At 48.2% G+C, this 19,313-nt stretch overlaps 1 pseudogene; it reads left to right on the top strand.

Moving 5' to 3' along the window:
- The first annotated feature begins 1,024 nt into the window (after positions 1-1,024).
- On the top strand, positions 1,025-2,712 carry LOC146176843 (uncharacterized; annotated as a pseudogene).
- The last annotated feature ends 16,601 nt before the right edge of the window (positions 2,713-19,313 follow it).

The raw sequence follows: 19,313 nt of genomic DNA, 5'->3' as shown, positions 1-19,313 counted from the left end.
GACCAGAAAGCAAAATAAAAATCAGAGACGCTCCCAGAAGTGGAAAGCTCTGTCGACGCAGTTTGCTGATAATGCAAATCCTTCTTCCGGCTCCTGAGAAAAATTCTACAGCAGCCGTCCTGCTCGTTCGCGGATTATATTCCTGGAATAGGCTTCAAGAGGTCAAACTGACTTTACTGGGCTTCCGGCTGAATATGTTGCATTGTTTGAAAACGCAATGCCATGTGTTGCCCTTCATATATGCTATACCCCGTTATTCAAGTTCTGCGTGTTTATCTACAGTTACGAGTTCTCCGACTACGCCAAAGCAGATTCAGAGATTTAGTAGGCGCAGCGGCCCCATCTGGCTCTTCATCCTTCGTCCGGAAAGCCGGTGTAAGTTTATGCAATGCTAAATGTCTGTAATAGTTTGCAAAATCGGAGAGTAGTAAATAAGAACATTGCATTAAGGTGCATTGCTTTGGAACTAAAGGTGCTCTTTTGCCTTGCTGTCATTTGCTATCATGCGGCATATCTCCTGCAAGCACAGCGACAAAATTAAATTGGTTGCGTGGAGCACTCCACTAAGGCGTCTCATATCCCTAATCGCGTCTTGAAGTTCTGCAACCCATGTAAATTACTCGCCTAATGAGAGCCCAGAGCTTGGATTCTGAGCTAAACCGGGTGGCTTCGTAATCAAATCCCATTGTTTCCAATGCGTTAAGGGGGGGGGGGGGGCGCTGCGGTCGCCGAAGCGAACGGACGCGTTCACGTCGGCTCCGTCATTTATGAGTAATTTCGCTGTGCTAATTTGCGCGAATCGAAGTTTTCTCTATATCGATGTGTTCGTGAAGTCGAAAAGCACCGACGGATATTGAAAGTTCCCAAAGGTACGCCTTTTCTTCGATTTACCGGACAGTTTTCATCACCGGCGTGCGGGGACCGGGCGTCCCGCTAGGTGTGTTCCGCGAGCGATAGGCCTCGTCGCTGTCGCGGCTGCCGCGACTCGCCGCCTCGGCGGCAGCCACTCAGCCCCGAGATTGAGGAAACGTCCGTTCTGGCAACGATCTCCGACTCTCCAATGACCGTTCAAGTTCAAGGCGAAGAAATTTCACCCGAGGAATTCCACCTCGGCCATGGATGGACGCTCGCGGGAGAACGCATGTCAAGACTCCGTCAACGAGACCTCGACGCGAAGCTCGCCGGCACCGACAACCAAGTAAGCAAGAAAGCGAAAGGAAATACGTTAGAGCTACGACCATCAAGGCAGCGAGAATGCCTGCCATGCCGCTGGAGGAAAACAAGATCTTAATCAGACCACGAGGAGGACTCGACATCACCAAGATCGGCACTACGACCGTCGCTGCGGCCATTCTCGCCGCGGCCAAGATCACGAACGAAAAGAACGCATTGGACACAATCTGCCCGAACGCGCAAGAAAATATAATGGTAATCAGAACGCCCAAGAAAGAAAACGCCATCCGCTACGCAAGAATTCAAGCTATATACCTTCAAGACAAGACCTTCGAAGTCAGCGCGTACAGCACGGCGCCGTACGACACCGTGAAGGGCATCATCCGAGGCATCCCTGTCGACGAGAAAGCCGAAGATCTCGACAGCAACATTGTAAACGACAGAAACCCACTCGCCGTAGGCGCCAAAAGAATCGGCAACACGACCACGATCATAGTAGCCTTCAGAGGACCCAAGGTACCGAACTTTGTCAGATATGGTGTCACGCTCATACCGTGCCACCTGTACAGAAAGCAAATTGACGTCTGCCACCAGTGTGGTCGGGTCGGGCATCGCAAGGACGTGTGCTCGACGTTACCCAACCGGATCTGCAGGGGCTGCGGCCAAGCGAAGCCAAAATAAGACCACAAATGTACACCCAAATGCAAACTTTGCGGCGGCGCTCACCCGACCGCCGACAGAGAATGTAAAGCCAGATACAAGGTTCCCTACGTCATTCGCAAGCGTCAGTGGGAGCGCCGAAAGGTCAGCTATCAGCTGCCGTCGGAGAGCGATTTCCGACCACTTGACACGGCAGCTGCCCATAAGTCACGAACGCCATCGAGAGACCGCGCGCAGTCGAGAAATAGCAGCTGCAGGAGCCAGAGCAGAGACGCGCGAAAAACGAAAACCCAAGGATCACCGTCGCGTGGGAGAGTCGGGTGGGGCAACGCCGCACGAGGTATCATGAAGACCAATCCGAGCTACAACGCCAAGACAGAAGACAACGCTTTAACCAAGGAACGAGAGATCAACAAGGCCCTAAAAAAGGAGAACGCGACCCTGCGAGCCACCATCAACAACCTCACCAAGAAAATCGCGGAGATCCGCAACGCCCTTCGCAATGTCGAACAGCAAAGATCCAGCCCGAGCGGCGACAACAAGGCCGAAGAACCTACGGCCGAAGGAGCCGGCAACGAAGAGAGGGCCGTCGAATCACGCAAGACCAAGAACAACATGAGCAATTGCAGCACCGACAGCAGCAGCAACAACAACTTCGAGGCCAAACTCAACAGCCTAGAGGATATGATCAAATCGATGAAGCAAGCCATCGAAGCCTTCCAAACGGAGAACGTCAATAGACTCAACAATCTGGAAAGAAGCGTGCAACTAATACTAAGCAACCCAACGTTCGCGCCAGTACAGCATCAAGTCAACCAAGCGCAGCAACACGGAGAATTCCGAATAGGACAATTATGGCCTCCAACTCCACAGGCATAACAGTGTGGCAGTGGAACTGCCGCGGCTTCGTCAAGAAGAAGGCAGTCGTCCAGCAGTACATCGAGCACGCGGCTCGCAAGCCCGACGTGCTCCTTTTCAAAGAAACACTAACGGACAAGCCATCCCTCCCCGACTACAGGGTGCATGCGGGCCCGCCCGACGGCAGAGGCCTGTGCACCCTGGTCAGGAAGGGACTCCCCTTCGTCGAACACCGGCTAAGCAATGTCAGGATTGAACACACGCTCAGCGAACTCATACCGACCAAGCAAAGAAAAAACAGCATCTTCATTTTGAACATCTACAGTAACCCATCGCGGAGACTCCAGAAGTTCAAAGCCATTCTTAACAAGGAAAGCACGACGGCCGGCCAGAGCACGCTGATGGCATGCGGCGACTTTAATGCAATGGATCCGGCGTGGGGCTACGTCAAGAGCAATGCGAAAGGCAGAAACCTATCCCAAGACGCGGCGGAACTCGACTATACCCTCATAACCGACCCGGCTTACCCAACAAGAATTGGCAGCTCCGTGTCCCGAGATACCAGCCCCGACCTCACGTTCATTAAGAACAACGAACCGATCACGATCACGTGGAGGAACACGGGGGCGGACCTCGGCAGCGACCACATGATATTGGAAATCGTCATACCGGAGCAGAGCAGTACCAAAGTCAGGAAACATACGTGGATCGATTGGTCCACTTTCAGAGATAACAGAAATCAGGAAGCGGAAGAGACCGAAATCGACGACATCGACGCGTGGATCAACAAGATCCTCAAAGACGTTCGAAGCTCAACCAAAGACATAGTAACAGACCTCGAAATGAACAGAATGGATAGCCGACCGGCCCACCTTATCGAGGCCAAGCAGTCCATTCTCAACAGATGGAAACAACAACGCCTTAATCGTGGGCTATGAAAGAAAGTCGCAGAACTCAACAAAGCAATCGAGGACCACTGTCGCACGCTATGTGCGCAACAGTGGAACGAGATATGCAACGCTGCCGACGGCCAGATACACAACGGGAAAACATGGAACTTGCTGAAGCATCTGCTCGACGAAACCAAGATAAGTCACACCAAAGGGACCGACTGGCGAAACTCATCCATCGAGAAGTCACTATACACGGCGCCGATAAGGTGACGAAACGCATCAGCGACAGTTACCTGCCCACTACGCCCACGGAGTGCCATGGGCCGTACGAGGGGCTGCCCAACGCCCATCTCGACAGAGATATAGACGTATAAGAAGTTCGCACGGCACTGCAGGACCTCAACAGCAGGTCGGCAGCCGGGCTGGACCGCATCACCAACAAGGCACTTAAGAACCTCGACGACAAATCCATAGAAAGCCTCACGAGCTATTACAACAAATGCTGGAAAACGGGAAGGCTGCCGACGCAGTGGAAGAAGGCCAGGATCATCCTAATCCCCAAGCCGGGCAAGCCATCCGACACGGATAACCTCCGACCCATATCGCTCACATCTTGCGTGGGCAAGGTGTTGGAGCACGTCCTGCTCAACAGGTGGCAAGAATACCTCGAGAAAGAAGATCTCTACCCGGAAACGATCATTGGCTTCGGGCAGCATCTAAGTACCCAAGACGCCATGATACAACTCAAGCACCAGATCATCGACGGCAACACTGGCGAAAACAAAGCAGTACTGGGACTCGACCTGCAGAGCGCCTTCGACAAGGTGAAGCACTCAGCGATCCTATCCCAAGTCTCGAAACTCAACATGGGAGAGAGATCATACAATTACATCAAAGACTTCCTCACGGACAGAATGGCCGAGCTCAGAGCGGAGGACCTCCAAGCACAGGAGAAGAAGCTGGGAAGCACAGGCACACCTCAGGGATCGGTCATCTCGCCGGTGCTTTTCAATCTCCTGATGATAGGAGTGGCGAAAGGCTCAGGAACATCAAGAAAGTCCGACATACGATATACGCGTACGACATAACGCTGTGGGTGAAAGGGGGCAGCGAAGCCCACATCGAATCCACCCTACAGGCGGCCGTTGATGTGATCGAAGACCAACTCGACTGAACGGGGCTCAGATGCTCGCCGAGCAAGTCGGAGCTCCTCGTCTACCCGCCCGTCAAGCACCGCAAACCCAAGAGCAGCCCGAGAGAGTACGAGGCAATCAAAGTCAAGACCAGAGAGGGAAACGCGATCCCAAGAGTCAACAAGATCAGAGTGTCGGGGATGACGATCGAGACGCACGGCAGAAACGGCGAGACCGTCACCCGGCTCATTGCGAAAGCGGCGAACGCCACGAGACTACTCAAACAAGTCACGAACAAGAAAAGTGGAATGAGGGAAGAGAGCCTGATCAGACTGATCCACTCGTTCGTCATATTTCAAGTAGCGTACGTGGCGGCCTACCACAAGTGGAACAAGAGCGAGAGAAACAAGATAGATATACTCATCCGCAGAGCCTACAAGACGGCACTGGGACTGTTCGAAACAACGAGCACCAAACGCCTCCTGCAGCTAGGGGTGCACAGCACGCTGGAGGAGATAGCGGAGGCCCAACGTGCCGCACAGCTCGAAAGACTGTCTACGACCAAGGCCGGCCGGAAAATCCTGGACAACCTGGGAATTGGATATCAAGGCAGGGAGCAGACGCAGCTCCCCGTCCCCGATGAGATCAGGCGCAACATCAGAGTGGACTCGGTACCATAAAACATGCACCCGGAGTATAACAAAGGGAGGAGAGCAGCGAGAGCCAAGGCGCTGATACACCAGCACGCGGCCGACACACACGCACGCTACGTTGACGCGGCTGAGTATGTCAAGATACACGGGTTTACGACGGTCGTCGTCGACGCGACCGGCACCGTTCGCACGACCGCCAGCACGAGATGCACAAAGGCAGAGCAAGCGGAGGAGGTGGCCATCGCTCTGGCCATCGCCGACCGCGACTGCCACACAGTGCTATGCGACTCGAAGCAGGCAGTGAGAAATTACGCCAAAGGCAGGATAGCGAAAGAAGCTGTGCGCACACTGCAGGCAACCAAAAACGACGATGGCAGCAGACAAGTAAGAACCAAGTGGTTCCCGGCGCACGCGGGCGAGGAGTCAGACCGCAACGCCAACCACAACGAGACGGCACACGCCGAGGCGCACGCGCTAACGGACCGCGCCTCGGTCGACTGGCCGCTGTGGTTCAGCACCAAAGACCGAATGACCGACTACAACGAAATAACCAAGGTGTTCCGCCTAGCTCGCAGAACTCTTCCACCCCTTGCTCGGGGCTCAGTCGAGAGCAAGCCGTTTTATGCAGACAGCTACAGACGGGCTCACTCCCCAGTCCGTCACTGATGCATAGAATGTATCCCGAGACACACCCGACAGACAAATGCAGAGTCTGCCGAACGGAGACGGCCGGCTTCGCACACATGCTGTGGAATTGTACCAAGTACCAGGAAGAAGCTAAGTCTTGGAGGATCCCGCCGCGACTGGAAGCAGCCGCAGGGAGCGACAATCAAGAGGAGCAACTCTGGGCCGTCCAGCAGGTCATCAAGGCGCTGGCCAGGCAGGGAACCAGCGAGCCGGCCACGGCGAGCGGGGACCCAGGCCGCGCGGCCGGTGCCCAGAGGACGACGTAGGCCCCGTCCGGAGCGCGCGCGCGCTAGCGCGCGCTCTACTGCAGGCCCCGAATAAACGTTTCACCAATCCAATCCAATGCGTGAATCCAAAAGAATCTCCTCTACACAGCTGACAAGCCCCTGGCCTTCAAACTTTTGACAAAGAATGTACCACAGCTATACCAATAATATCGGCGTGTAATAAAAGTTTGGCTACTAGATTGTACATCGGTGACCATCGATGCTCAAAAGCGATCTACTATGAAGCCCTAAGGACTTCATTTACGAATGCGAAATATAAAGAAAGCTCAGGTGTCAATCAAATGAAAAAGCCAAAATAATTTTAACTTCTTAGAAACTTAATCTACTGACCCAATTATATCCCTCTTTCATTCAATCGTTTGGCATAGGGCAGGCTTTCCCCCGCAGTTTTGAAAGTTTGTGAAAGTAGCAACTCCTCTGACAAAGCGCACTGCAGTGCTTCAATGTTGGTAATCACCATGGAGTGTCTATACTCAGCCAAGGACTATAGACATATGTACATAACGTTGTTCCAGCAATTCTAAAAGTTCGCGAAAGTTTGATCGTGGCACATATGCGGTGCTTCAATACAATTGTCATCGTGATGGAGTGTCAGTACGTAGCCGTTTGAAGGGTCATGGACATATGAAAGCATGTATATGGCAGTGATCGTTCAAGAATCTCCGCAGTTGCTGGCCTTATGAGTATTGGTCTTATAAAAATTCTTAAGCAGCATTAAAAAAATCAAAGCTTTTCAAGAACATTGCACTGCAGTTGTTTTTCCTGTTTAGCAAGCTACAACATTTACCTCGATCTTTGTTCAGTTGTGCGGGCTGCATCTTGAATGAGTGATTTAACTACGTAGCCTCGGCGGTGGACAATAATCTTTTATAGTCAGCTTATTGCGCGAGAGCTGAAGGGTTAGTTTCATTTCTTATGTCCGCAGATATCCGCCGGTTTTCAACTAGTTATGAGGTTCCCCTAATACGGATACGTTGGAGCAGAATATTCGGAAAAATGTGTTTCAATTTTTTTTTCATATTTAGGCATCGATCGCGCTGCGAGCGAAATCGTGTGTAACCAAACAAGATGGTGGCCTCGGTGCTGCTATTCATCTAACTTGCGCAAGTGAAGGAGCAAATCTCCGTGCGCAAATTTCACCGAGAGACCGATGGCGTTGAAAACTAAACGGCGCATGCGAAATGTCCGCGCAATCTCGTTCAAAGATAGCGCGAACGAGCAAGCACTGATCCATGCTTGCGATTCTCGTTCGCTGTTTGCCGCACCGAGTGAACGTGCCCGGAGCGTAACCCGCTTCATTCCCCGCAGTCGTTTCGTAAGCGACCAGGTCGTCTCTGTAAATACAGGCCAACCATGCGTGACCAAGCACCGATATTTCCGGGCGAGCGCTCCCTTTTGATGGTTTTACCTCCTCGTCATCCCACTCTCTCTTCTCCACCCTCTCCCATTACCCTCCAGCCTGTTTTCATACGGCATTGCCTAAAACTTTCACCTCTTTCTTTTTTCCAAAGTCGAAATCCGCTCTCTGTGTTCTTCGGCACTCCTCCTCCTTTCCAGATTTCTATTTTTCTCGGTCAGCAGTATTTAATGAAAGTGAAGCAACGAATGGAGGGCTAGTTCTCCACTTCAACTTGTCCTTGCGTTATTACTAGAGAAAATTGTTAGGTAAAACTCTCTATTGCTCACCGAACCGTTACATTGTGGTTATGGCGTTTCTTTTTCTAAGCGAGATATCGTGTGATCAAATTCAGGCAGCGGCGGTCGAGTTTCTTTGGAGGCAACGCACAGAGGCGTCCGGATTCTTTACGTCCTCTGTACACGTGAAAAACCCCGGCTGCTCGAAATTATTTGATGTCCTGCTCAACACTGTCTTTTATAGCCCAGCATCAACTTTTAGATGGATAATAGCACACATACGCAATACCATTCCATATCATGCAGCATTGATTATTTTTGTCGAGATGTGGTCCCATTATTTTTTATTATGGGCGGAGTAAATAAACCGCTGCCTTCATAATGTAGTGACTATGTTAGGGTGTTATTTGATTTACTGGTAATTGATGAAATAGGAGGCAAACGCATTAAAGAAAATCACTTATCAACCCCCTGCGAACCGCTTTTGGCGTCGAAGGACTCTAGTCTTGGTGGACGATGAATCTTGGCTCCTCGGCAAAAAGTGGAGGATAATAAAAAACTGTCAATGCAAATCTAAATATAGGTACATTCTCCCACACACAAAAACTGCGAAAGGCTGGACTGTCGTTTAGGCTGTCGCCAAGCGTTCTTAAGTTTGAATGCTCAGCTTCGCAGTCACTGACATTCCACCTACTAATATCATTGGTTCGCTAATGGCAGCCTGATTTATCTGGTCTCAATGTAGGCAAGTAAAACTAAGAAGTTTTACTTGCCTACATTGAAACCAGATAAATCTGGCTGCCATGAAAAATTTATGAAAAATTTCAAACAAAAAACAGGGATTTTTATCGGAAATCTTAAAATGTGCACGATGATCAAGAAGTCGTAGCTTCGGGGTCCAATCAGAACTCGGCATTACCCGAATGCAAATCCGCCATTGAAAGCGAGATAACTTGCTTAGGGTCGTCAAGTACAAAAGGATGTAACATGTAGGTTTTCGGAGGAGCTTCTCAACCTTTTCCTGAAAGTTTCGTGCAACATTTGAATCCATCACCTTTTTCACACGAACACTTTGTGAGGCACCCCTCTCTGCACTGATTAATCGTGACTACGGCTTCCCCCCGACGCTCAAACTTCATTTTTCAAGGAAATTTCGAACCCCCAGCCCCCCTTAATTTAAATTCGTGCCGCAATGTGGGAAATATTATGCGCTTACTAGTATTTTTCAGCCCGCAATAAGGTTTTAACTAATCCGCAGAGCTGCACCGGCACGTCTCTGTCTCCCTCTCTCTCTATTGATTTATTCTCAGAGTTCTATGTGCTTCCCTTCTCCCAAAACGGAGTTAACGCGTCTGCCAAAGTATGAGAAATGCCCTGCCGTGGTGGTGCAGTAATTAGGGCGTTCGACCAAGGAAGCGGAATGGAATTATGGCCTCGGTGTCAGTATTTCGATGGAAGAAAAAAGAAAGGCGCTTGTGTGCGGTGCGATTTCAGTACATATTCAAGAGCCTAAGGGATCGAAATTCGCGAAGTCCTCCACTACGGCTGCCCTCATGGCCTTAGTCACTACGGAACGTCAAACGACAAAATCAAAACCAGCCAAACCTAACGTGAGAAAGCTACGTTTCCTTTAATTTCCTTAAGACTGCGTTCGTTTTCCCTCCATTTCACAGCTTACTCTGTGCTATATGGAGTGAAGCAGGCGCGCAGAAGACTTCTGTTGGGCTCGACTGGTCAGGAATTTAGACAGTTGGCTTCAAACCGACCGAGTTATGGAAAAAGCGGCCTGTTGCTGCAGGACAGAGTGTATGTGCGTGTTTACTTGCCGGCATCCCGTTCGGTGAAATTTTTTCGTCACGCGCACGTGTTTCCGAACGACGGCCCGTTTCCTTGAGGTCCAGACGCCGCCTGCGCACCCCCCTTCTTGCGGTCCGGAAGCGGCCGACGCCCCTTTGGCTGCTACGAAACCGCAGCCATCCGATCGAGAGAGACTGCTCGCAGACCGCCGCCTTGGAAAACTGCGGCTGCGTAAAAAGAAGTGGGGCGACCGGACCATGGGGCCGGAGGCCCATAAATCGACAGTCAGCCGAGGCGCGGCCGTTTGAACGCTCAAGTTCACTTGGGCAGTGGGCTGACATCGGAGGAGAATGGATCACCTTTCGTCGGCTCCGAAGAATTTGCCAGTCCAAGGAGTGATGATATATCAATCGACCACCCGCGTGTTGGGAGGATCCGGCGAGAGTGTTAAGGTGCCGAATTATCGTGGGCGGGCTATCGCCAACGGGTGAAAGTGGTTGACAGAAAACAGCCAAATTTTTCATCGCAATTCGGAAGTCTCCCCGCACTCTCAGTATTACCAGTTCTAGTGGAAAGAGGGACAAACACCTCTACCCGTGTGTTAATACTCATTTCGATCCTCGATCCTGATCCTCGATCTGGATCGCGACTAGTAACTATGTAAATAAATTGTGTTTATCTCATCTCTGAAAACTCTTCAAGAATCTTGATACTCATCTCGATCCTCGATCCTGATCCTCGATCTGGATCCCGACTAGTAATTATGTAAATAAATTGTGTTTATCTCATCTCTGAAAACTCTTCAAGAATCTTGATACTCATCTCGATCCTCGATCCTGATCCTCGATCTGGATCCCGATTAGTAACTATCTAAATAAATTGTGTTTATCTCATCTCTGAAAACTCTTCAAGAATCTTGATACTTATCTCGATCCTCGATCCTGATCCTCGATATGGATCCCGACTAGTAACTATGTAAATAAATTGTGCCTATCTCATCTAACTTTGGTGAACCGGCTGCATCTTATTCTGCACTTCGTTGGGGAACCGAGAAACCTCGGAAACCTTCAGAAGTACGCACCATCAACATCTTAACTACATCTGTGTGTTGAAACACCGATGCATACTTGGTGGAGCTGCAAAACTTCCAGTTCTTGTGGCCGACGTTTGCTAAAGTTGTGTGAGACAAGAGATACGCCTCATGAAACAGATTGCTAGTCAAAGGAAGAAGAACGCAGAAAGTGGTCTAAAATGAAAAAGAATGAAACATTCCACTCATGTAAAAAGATGCGTGATACACACTGCTGTTATAAATGATCTCCATTGAACATGGTGCAAACGACCTTTGCCAAAAGCAGTAGTTCCAACAAATAGTCAAGAACGGGTCTCTGGTTCAAGCGCGACAGGAAATCGCCCACTGCTACTTCTTTTCGTCTCTGTGCCAACGGTTGTTTTATACAGTCGTCTTCGATCTTCGCATCAGCTGCGAGTCTCTCCTGAAATCATTTCACCAAACGGGTTTTCGGAGTTCGTGACGGCGTTTCCCTCTTGAGAATTTTTCGAGCATGGTTTAGACCTGCGCTGCCGAATATACGGATACACAACGACAAACCATGCAGCTGAAGTAGCTCGCGATCAAAGCCCTAGAGCACGCCCCATACCAGCGTAGTTTCGTGTCCGTCGGAGATCAACAACGGGGTTCCGGTTTTCTCAGTTGTAACAACACTCTCAAGCGCGGAGGTCTGGCTATTTCCCGGCAGCTTGCATTTAAAGACGGATATCAAAAGGTTTTTCGGAGTACCGTGCACAGTTTCGATATCACGTCTCTCCCGATGTTTCCGAGTATGGAGCCTCAACAGGCACAAATCTTCCGTCGACTTCTTTTTGGCGTTCTTGCTCAGTGTGGTTAAGCTAGCCAAAGGAGCTAACCTTTGTGGTGCCTAGCTGTCTTTCTGTGGCTTACATCTCAAGCTGTTGAGAATTTTCTCGCGGCGAGGATTCCGCTCCATAACACCACGAAGTGTTACACTGTAACACCCAATGCCAGCAGCAAGAGCACCCACGTTGGTTTATACTCAACTACAGAACCGCAAAGACGAGCTTTCGCACTCACACGCAAACAAGCAAGCCGCGAGCATTCCAGGCACCGAGTTCACACTTTCGTGGCATCCGCGTTACCGCATCCTCAAAATAGCGCGCTGTCACCTTACTGGGTGAAGTGTCAGCGTGAGGTTAAATGCCGCGTTTTCACCGCGCAATCCGTAGAAACACGCGTCGCGTCCCCTGTCCGCTTTTCCTTATTTGCAGTACTGCCATGGTTTGCGAACGAGAGGGAAATGTCCTCGCACTGAGTGTCTTTTCAAAACCAGTTTGCAAGCGAAGTAGCCTGCGAGTGTCCACCTTTTAGGCACGTGGAACGTAGTTGCATTAACAGAAGACGGGAGATCCGTGTCCCACTTTGAAGAAACACAGCTTTGATGACCGCACGAAGGTGAGGTCGGAGCACTGCGTGTAAACGTTAGTGAAAAAAGGCGCAATCCGAAATGAATTCCGAGACGCTTTTGCCCGTGAGTACTACTAGAAGATTGTAGATCACCGTCCTGCACTATGCGACATCCACTGTAGGACAAAGGGGACACCAGGCTTACGAAAATAATTTACGTTTCTAGTAACGCACACAGATTGGATAGGAAATACAGTGATTAACACCAATAATAATAATTGGTAATAATAATTGGTTCACTGGAAGGGTAAGGCGCTGTAACTGTCTCACTCGTTTTCTGTGGACACCTGAACCGCGCCGTGAGGGAAGGTGGGAGTTAAAGTAGAAAGAGAGAAAGAGGAGCCGTAGTTGAGGGCTACGGAGTAATTCGACCACCTGGAGATCTTTAACGTGCGCTGACATCGCACAGCACACGGACGCCACTTCGTTTCGCCTCCATCGAAACGCAGCCACCGAGGTCGGGTTTAACAGCAATAAAGGTACTCAAAGGTACTCATGCCGTAAACTTATCATCAACATCATCACTTGAACTCCTACTATACAAGCTCAAATCGGCACTGTTAAAAGACTGCGAAAAATCTGAGCGTTTCCTTCGATCTCCTTTAAATGGCGCATAGAATATCCACAACAGTTCTCCATACATGGTTACACAGCTGACGCGGTGATTTCCGATATCGATGGTTTGGTTTAGTTCATGGGGTGTACGTCTCAAAGTTACTCAGGCTATGAGAAATGCAGTAGTGGAGGGCTTCCGAAATTTCGGACACCTGTGGCTCTTTAGCGTTCACTGACATCGCACAGCTCACGGGCGCCTTTCCTTGTCAAGAATCCTAACCATTGTGCCACCGTGGTGAGACTGCAGATATTTATGGTTCGAATGCCTGTTCATCCAAGCCGGTTAGCATGGAATCGCTTTACCTGACAAGAGAATAAAGTAGCTGCTCTAGCTTGAGGAAAATGAACAAGAAATCGCTGTTCGTGAATTGCGCTGCGCTTAAACTATAGGGGATGACAGCCACAGGACGAATAATACCTTGCGAGGCAGTACGAAAGCTTGTTAAAAAGAAATGTCGTTCACGCTGCCTATGAAAACAGTTTGTCCTAAGCACAAATTATATTGCTTCACCAATACTGCAGCCAAGCCAATGAACAGTGCCTTGTTGTTCGCCTTTTCTAGCACAGAACCTCGATATTCTAAGCATCAGTGCAATAATAATTGAATTAACTTCAAACTCTCCTGGTGGTTCATGCCCTAGACCTATACCGTATAAAGTTCCATCTCTTTACCTTAACGTACTATGGCGAATATGCGCAAAACGCTCTTTCTACCAGGACATATTTATTTATTTTGTCGACTAAGCAAATAAAATTAACAATTGGTGCATTCACTATAAACACGCCGCACACTGCCACCTAAACGATCTTTGTGCCACCCGAAAGCAAGATAATTTAAAGACTCCTATGTAGCGCCAACAGCGTAATTATTGCACCGTACGCCATTAGCCTGATTGGGCAGTTTCTCGTCAAGTGCATTGTATAATGCCGGTCAGCGCGCTTTTTTTTTTTCTGATAACATTATCGGAAACACACGAGACACATTGCTGCTAAAACAAGGGTAGTTCACAGCCATACTAAATGAGTTTATGGTGTTAAAAGCTGATAATCTCAGCTAGTTGCCAAAGTGGGAAGGTGGATGCAGGAAGACGGACAACCGAAAACCTCATCTCCACCGGGCACTATTATCGCTCATTTTTCTAAAAATATACTCTCGAGTCATAGAGACGGCACCCTCTCATGGACACGTTCAGAGTTTATTGGCACGCGCAAAGATCGTGTGGTGCAGGATCAAGCGACTTTGTCCGCGAAATATGTGTGGCTTCGAGATTAAATTTGGAGCAACTAGTGGGCTGCCATGTCTTCAGTGACACTGGTTTTACGGCTGTGCTACATTCAGTGCATGCTGTGAACAGTGAGAATGAAGTAAGTTTTCTCCTGAAGTTAGGGTACACTGCACCCTGTTTAAAACCAAGGATAACCCAACTTTTAATTTTATGGGTGGGATAGCACCTATGTGTGGGATAGCACCTATGCAAACCGTGGATATCAGGACATTATAGAGCCAAGCATAAAAAAGCAAATTTTGAACAGAATAGCACCCCCTTACTTGAAAAGCGCTTTAAACTGTCAAGGAACTAAACAAAAAATTATGTTTTCGACACAAAGAAATGGTGTCCGGCACTTTGGTACAAATGTGTTCACGCCGCTTCCGTCATCACGCCCCTTCCACGTAACTTAAAGAATTCCCTCGACTTCCTTCATATGGCGTGATCGCAAATTTACAAGTTCAAGCCCCACCATTCATCGTTTTCGTTATAGAAGCCAAATTACCCCAATGCGTTCGGCAACATTACCATTGAATAGCGGCTGGTCCATTAAGCATGCCGCTTTTCTATCGCGCTCTGCATGAGAAAGTGATAGAGCGAAACAAACAGACAAAAACGAATGCCCCCAAAACTCAGAAAGAGATCTACATTTATGTTAGCGTGCATATAGGTGCTTTGTGAGCAAACTTTTCCATGTATGAACACAATATCCCAATGTGGAGAAATTTCACGCTTGGTGCGCGGCCATTATATCTCCAGATTTATCACTCGCGTACCTGGGGCCGATGTCGTACGTGCAATGTTTACCAACCGGTCAGAAACAATCACGGTTAACAGTCAATCTCATTTCGTGCCTCTACGTAGCAGCTCGCATCGCGTGTACTGTAATGAGCGCCAAAATATGTGCATATACTTATTCACGTACTCATCGTAGCTAACAACACTCCGTTCTAAGACTGGATGTGACCCAATTATTCGCTGCGCCGTCCAAGTAATACATAGCGTGCACATAGCCTCTCGCTCTATGCCAGCGCACATGGGGACAATCTTGCCGCAGTTGCGTTTCTTTGGCTTTCCTTTATTTATTCAGGTTACCTCTTGGCGTAATATATTTACGTAAGGAGTACATCAAAGCATGTTTTCGTTGAGTCCCCGGCACAAGTTACTACGAGAACCTATAAGAGGAAATTTCAGTCGACTTCAGGAACATTGTAAGTACGCTGAGGCATTATATTTCATGACACTTCCTGTATTCGTGTTGACGAATGTTTTTCCAGTGTTCAGAAAAACCAGTTAAAAGCAACAAAAATCACAAAATGAAAATCTAGGCCTTGTTTTCAAAAAACCCAAGAGGTCAAGATAGACCAAACTTCAATGTCATGGATTGTGTCACCAAACCACTAGGTGCGATATTTGAATGTCAACGCTGGTGAGTGTGAACAGCAACAGAGAAAATTTATTTGTAGTCGCTAAAAATTAGCCCTGATTGTTTTTAGCAAACACAGGGTGAAGCTTATTGGGCATGCCTTTCATGAAGTGCAAGGCTGATCGCAGAAATAACCTCGAATGAGGCTGCGCGCCAGATACATTTATAAGTGCTTGCGCCGAATACAAACACCGCCTGGCAACGAAATTCGGCGCAAATAATCAAGGAACTCCGATCATCTCACTGTGAAAATTTTACATGCACATTGCATGATTCACCTGACCATACCCAGTCGAAAAAAACTACAGAACTTTGTCAAAAACACGACAAAATATCCTGTAGTTCTGTCGTAATCATCAGATTTTTCTGTAGTTCTGTAGTACTTCTCTGTAGTTCTGTAGTTTTTCTGTAGTATATTTCTGTTGTCTCTCGTTCTGTAGGACTTTTCTGTTGTAACTACAGAGATTTTTGATGTTACGAGTGAATGTTCTGTTGTCACAACAGGTTTCCCGTCAAAAACCGCACAGAAATTCTGTCGTAACATCAGAAAATTTTCTGTAGTTTTTACCGACTGGGATATGATACGCTTTGCATACACTCTGAAGGTTTCGCATAACTAACAGTTCGCGATCACCCGCGTCTTCGAAAGTGTGCACTGTGCGCATATTCTCCCGTGTAGACCTTTTGATTGCTAGCAGATTGAGTTGGTGGCGAATTTGGCCTGCGCAGAGAGTGAAGGAGTGAGGAGCGTGAAATCCATCAATCCGAAAACTACTTTCACATCCCAGTAGCAATATGACTGCACAAATACACAGCTGCCTGTACGAACACGTAACAGGAAAACAGATTAGCTATGGCATATTCACACTCGAAGTAGTCATAACTTTGAAAATAAAATGACAATGAGGGTGAGGGTGATGACCATGAAGTGGCGCATGTTAAGTTTTTAGTGCGATGTACCATATGGCTATCCTGCCTGGGAAAATTGTCCGCAAAATGGGTCGGCAAAATTTTTCGGCACGAAAACATCACCCCATATGGATGAATGTGAAAACCTTAAATCTTGTTGGGTAGCAATTATTGAGTGTGTAACACGTAACAGTGAGGTTGGTAACTCGTACTTAGTCAATGAATTAAATAAATTTAATCATTATAATGTTTCATTAGAAGCAGCACCAAGGTATGGCGTCGCCTTGTGTGAATGTGTAGGTGAAAAATAGTGACAAGGGACTACTTCGTGCATAAAATATATTGTGGTGACATTAAAACAAAAGTTGGGAACAGATAATTATTTGTCATTGTTAGAGTGAGTAGTAGAAGACATGGGAAATGCGAAGTGTCATCACATAGCCCCCCAAGAACTGCGCCTGTAGTGTTAGCTTGGTCAACAAAACGAAAGCGCTGCCCTGCGCCGGGTATACACATATATTATGGTGAGGCTGCCCAAAAGTAATAGAAAATAATATGCCTCTGTTCTTGCCACTAGACCGGGTATACACACAGCTACGCTTCGTGTGAAAAAATCAAGTCCGGTTGCAATTTTGCGCTACGTTAAGCACTCTGTGAGAATGCTACGATGCCTGTAGGAGCCAGGCACGCATCAACGTTGATATATTTTTTTTTTTTACTGAGCGCGAACTTTCATCAAATGCTTTTCAAAGCTATCACGTGTATAAACGCCGTCCAATACACAGCATTCACTTCCTGCCCAACCTTTAACCCCTGCAAGCTGTTCGCGTTTAAGATACGATACAGAGTATGTTATTTGATATCTGTAAGCAAAAGAAGACAGAACTTGAATGTTAATTAAATCTCCGGTAAAGCATATTTGCCCGATGGGATGTAAACGTGCACTGCAACATTTTTCTTTTCCTTTATTTTCAACCGGCATACACCGGTGCTGCTCATGCTTGCAGTCCGGTCGCAAAGAACAATTTTATATATTCACAAGGTTCCTCGGTATCAAGAAAGCACGCACAGCTGACGACATGCCTTAGACGCGACCGCTCTACAGAGGCAAGATTGCGACCGGAAGCTGCGGGCACGATGTTGCCAGAGCACCAAGTCGTTTCGCATATCTTGTAATAATGAAAAATTCATTAATTAAAATAAACTATGTGGCTGTCACTGTCATGCACAGAAATCTGCTGCCTACTAGAAATAGCCATATGTAATTTAATAAATTCAATTATGTACTTAATTTCCTAATTACCCTTTTCAAATATTTCCGCCCTCAATCGTGCGACATTCACGTTATAGGCCCACGTCACGTGGCAGAAAAGTTGCAGGAGTATCACGTGACTATAACGCAGCATCACATGGTAAAGTAATGTGACAGTCAAGCTGGATAAAAATGTCGCCTCTCTATGAGAGTATCATTTCACAAGGTCACGTGGCACTCAAGTTGCATGCGAATGTCAGGCGGCTAGGAGAATACCACTCGGAAAGAGCAGCGGCGCACCGTCCAGTCCCTCACTTGCAGGAGCACTGCAACAAACGCGGGCCATATGGAATGAAACTTTCCACTGGACGGCACGAGCCCTGGCCTTGCTGGCAAAAGCCCGCGATGCGGCGCCTGAAGCAGCGGAGCCCAGGCTTTAGCATTTCTCCAGTACATATTCTGTAGTGATCTCGGAAGTTTCTTTGCACATATTCATCATCATCATCACCAGCTTCACAATGCCCGCTGTAGGAAAACGGCCTCTCCCATGTTCCTCCAATTAACCCGGTCCTGTACTAGCTGCATCCACCTGACTCCTGCGAACATCTTAACCTCATCCGCCCACCTAACTTTCTGCCGCCCCCTGGTACGCTTTCCTTCCCTTGGAGTCTAATTTATTACTCTAAGCGTTTTGCGTGTGTTTCAGCTGTGTACGCGTGCAATGTCGGGGATGGGTGTTCGCTTTTTGGGAGAGCTACAAGTTTGCAAGGGAAGAGCAATAGGCGTCAGCATGGGCCTTCGCATCTTGTCCTGCAGCGCGTTTGCAGGCAGCATGCGGAAAGCATCCGATTTAGATTGGACCAACCGCATGATGGCTGCGGTTCTGGCATTTCGCATACACGGAGCCTTTAGAGCACGGTGCAGAGTTGCGGCAGGCCTCATCTATGGCCCTTTCACCATGCGAGTGAGGGGCCACGTCGGCGCTCGCGGCTGTATACCATAATACAATGGTTGTTGCCGCGCAGTCGAGTAGAATCTCATGTCATTTCAGGGTATAATCCAAAGCTCTGCTTCAAGGCGTTTGAAAGCAGCTTGAGAGCTATAAAGTCATTGTCTTCGCTTTATAAAGGCGAAGGCAATGCGAGACGCAAAAAATCAGCTTTGAGCACTGAGTAGTCTCGTGATAGTGGTACCGCTGCTACGTCACCATCTCCTCTCAGCCAGAACTGAGAGAAGAAAATATTTACTCTCAAGAAGTGGTCCTTCCCCTTAATACAGATATGCCTTTTGGTGAAGCCACCTCGTCAAAGGCCACGCAAATGACCGTGGTGCTGCTCCCCGTACCGGTGCGGACAAAAGTAAGCTAAGCCCTCTACTTCCTTCCAACATTTTTCATGCGTTCCATAATTTAAACTGGCAGTCGTGGTATGTGCGATCGGGTAATAGACTCCCATAGGCTTTCACTCGGAAAAATAATGTTTTCGTACCTCCATTACAGAAGGCAGGATTTTAATTTGAACAGAAAAGCGTGCTCCGTTTATTTATATCCGCCCATGTACATGTG

This window comes from Amblyomma maculatum, chromosome 10, assembly GCF_055883805.1.
Source record: "Amblyomma maculatum isolate TAMU_Amacu chromosome 10, ASM5588380v1, whole genome shotgun sequence".
Taxonomy (NCBI): domain Eukaryota; kingdom Metazoa; phylum Arthropoda; class Arachnida; order Ixodida; family Ixodidae; genus Amblyomma; species Amblyomma maculatum.
This window is presented reverse-complemented; position numbering and strand designations above follow the sequence as displayed.